Source organism: Phascolarctos cinereus, unplaced genomic scaffold (assembly GCF_003287225.1).
Source record: "Phascolarctos cinereus isolate Bilbo 61053 unplaced genomic scaffold, phaCin_HiC Scaffold_2;HRSCAF=192, whole genome shotgun sequence".
NCBI lineage: Eukaryota > Metazoa > Chordata > Mammalia > Diprotodontia > Phascolarctidae > Phascolarctos > Phascolarctos cinereus.
In genome coordinates this window covers 100,906,763-100,909,994 of record NW_027555625.1, presented here as the reverse complement: position 1 = coordinate 100,909,994, position 3,232 = coordinate 100,906,763, and the positions used below count along the sequence as shown (strand labels likewise).

General features: G+C 43.5%; 1 pseudogene; it reads left to right on the top strand.

The window, feature by feature from the left end:
• The first annotated feature begins 838 nt into the window (after positions 1-838).
• LOC110215093 (cofilin-1 pseudogene) lies at positions 839-2,812 on the top strand (annotated as a pseudogene).
• Positions 2,813-3,232: the final 420 nt, after the last annotated feature.

Below are 3,232 nucleotides of genomic sequence, written 5' to 3'. Positions count from 1 at the left end.
GAAACTGATCTGCCTTGATGAATATTAGGAGATAATAGTAAGTAAGCTCCAGATGGAGACCAGGTTATAGTCTCTTCAATCTCTAGCCTTTTCTTCTTTCTCTAGAGGACAGTATAGCTGCTGAATTGGAGGAGGCATGGAAAATGTCAAGATAGAAGGTAGACCCATCTTGTCTACAGATAAAAGATTCATTTTTCCATTAACATAAGTTGAGAGACTTTCAAATATATGCATTTGAGGCTGAGAATTTAAATTTTTATATTAGGTAAAAATAACAAAATCTAGGCATAGTCTATATGCGTTGGAGTATATGAGGTATGAATAACAGCCTTAAGGACAGACAGTACAGTCTTGGAGTTGCTGTGCAGAGAACTGGTTTTGTTGGAAATATTAGGAATTCAGACTTCATTAGGAAGAGTTTTACCTTGTAGAGGGGAATCAAAAGGAACAGAAGAAAATAAGGAGACACCCCTTTCATTAGAGTCTCAACACATAGTTGGGACTAATTTCAAGCCAATTTCAATATAACTTAATAATAAGCTTTATATATTCAGGGCTAGCCCTGGAATCAAGATTAATAACCTAACTAATAGGCGCTCAGACTTTTTATAAGAACTAAGAATTGTAGATGCTGAGTCAATTTGTTTTTAAATAAATAATAAGGCCTCGTGTTAATATCGTACCTTTCCCCTGAGAAATGTTAAAACATTGACACATTATCTGATTTATGTTTAATATTACTAGCAAGTAAAACTTACAGAGAGCAAAACTGAGGCATGCAAAAGCAAAGTGACTACCTCTTATTTTGTAAGACCATTTAAACGTGAAATATGGCCAAATGAACTACAAGACAGTCATTTATCCATCCAAGAGGACAGGTAAGCAATCCAACTTTTCTAAAGAGTTAAGCTGTCATGTTCCAGGTGACAGAGTAGAAGTATGATGCATCATGTTGGGCTACCACTAACATCTTGACTATTGCTTCTCTAATCTTGGTGCAGGAAGCCCCAGATCCAGTCCATTAGCCCCAGGAAATGGAGGAACCCTGAGACTATTGGTCAGACTAACCTCATTCATATAGCATTAAAGGAATCACCTCAGGGGAAAAGAGGCCTGTTATTCTATCCACCTAATAAAGCTATTAAACCCAAGAAAGCAGTGCCCCACCCCCACGATCACTCACCAGCTTCCACACTGAATACCACAGCCATTATGTAGAGGAGGGCCCTTGTGAATATGTAACCTATCTCTTGCCTCTGACGTGCTACAACTTCTGTCTCCTCACCAGTCAGCTACTAAAGACCAGAAAAGAATGTCTTTTCTAGCAAAGTCTTTGGAACTAGCTCTGCATGAGAAAGAGATATGGTTTTATCAATGAAAATGATATTTTAAAAAATGTGTTATTCTCTGCTTTTCCACTGCACCCTAAGAACCAAGGTTCTTAGGCCTTTCCATCTAACTTGTAGCTGAAACCTATTACTGTTATCTCTCCCTATGAGAACTTTTTGAAAGCAGAGACTGTTTCACTTTTCCCTGTGTATCCTCAGCACATTATAGTGCTTTGAACATAAGCCCTTAATCAATATTCTTTCTTTATTCATTCATTCATTCATTCATTGCCATTTAAAAAATTAATACAGCATATGTAATAAGTGCTCATTTATGTAAGTAAGGATTCTTCAGTCGGCTCCAGGCAGCCGAGGCAGAGCAGCGACTCCCTCCTCTCCTGTGGCCCCCGTTCCTTCCCTCCCTGCCTCCCTCGCTCGCTCCGGAACCGCGGCCCCTGGGGGGGCTGTCTGGGATGGGGTGATCAAAGTGTTCAATGACATGAAGGTTCGCGAGTTTAGACACCCGAGGAGGTGAAGAAGTGCCAGAAGGCCGCGTTGTTCTGCCTGAGCGAGGATTAGAAGAACATCGTGCTGGAGAAGGACGAGGAGATGCTCGTGGGGGTCGTGGGGATGATCCCTGCACCCCCTTTGCCAAAATGCTGCCAGACTAGGACGGCCGCTACGAGCTATGATGCCACCTACGAGGCCGAGGAGGGCGAGGAGGAGGACGTGGTGTTCGTCTTCTGCGCCCCAGAGTGCGCCCCGCTCTAGAGCAAGATGATTTATGCGAGCTCCAAGGACGCAGTCAAGAGGAAACTGACGGAATCACAGACGCATTACAAGACAGCAGTCGTGAGGACGTGAAGGACCGCGGGACCCTGGCGGAGAAACTGGGGGGCATTACCGTGATCTCCTGGGGGCGGGGCTTGTGAGTCTGGCCCCCTCCTGGGGCTGTCCAAGTCCAGAGTGGAGCAGGCCGCCCTCCTGCCTGCCAGCCCCAGGGCCTGGGGGGGATCCTAGCCGGGGCAGGGGCAATCCCTTCACCCATTTGCCAAACCGCCCCGACCCCTGACCTCTCCACTTCACCCGAACGCTCTGGCCTTCCCAAGCCGTCTTGGATGTTCTCATTCCTCTTGAGTTGTAGCAGACCAAGGCTCCCGACGCCCAGATGAGGGGGAGGCCAGTATTTTTTTAACTGACATCCCCAGTTTTCCCCCTTCCCCGGTGCTGCTGACTTCTAACTGCAATAGTGGCTTTGTGCTTGTTGTTTAGTTTTGTGTATAAATGGAATGTTGTGGAGACCCCCTCCCCCACACAGCCGGCTACCCTCCCCCTCAATTGACTGTGGCCAGTAAAAGGAAGGTTCAATTAAAAAAAAGACAAAGAAAAGGTGAGCTGCAAAAATAAATAAATATACAAACAAATAAAAAAGAAAGAAAGGATTCCTTCACTACTGATTCTGCTGAATTTCACCATCGTCACTAATTCAGGTAGGGGACTCAGATATTAAACATAATGCTAGAATTGATATAAGGAAGACTTGAATTCAATTGTACCTCAGACACTTAGATGTGTGACTGTGGGTAAAAAACTTAAGTAGCCTCACTTTCATCGTCTTATAAAATAGGGATAATAATAGCATCTACCTTAAAAGGTTGTGAGGATCAAATGAGATAATACATGTAAATCACTTTGTGAACCTTTGAGTGCTATATAAATGTTATATGATGATGATGATGATGATAATTACCCGAATTTACTCTGAAACCATCTGACTCAGTCATTGATAAGACAGCAGGCCATAGAAGAAGAGGCATCAAACTAGATTGGATGTGTTACTCTCCCAGTGTCTTATTTGTTAAGATATTGTTTTAGCAAATGTAGTACTACTGAGCAGATTTTCT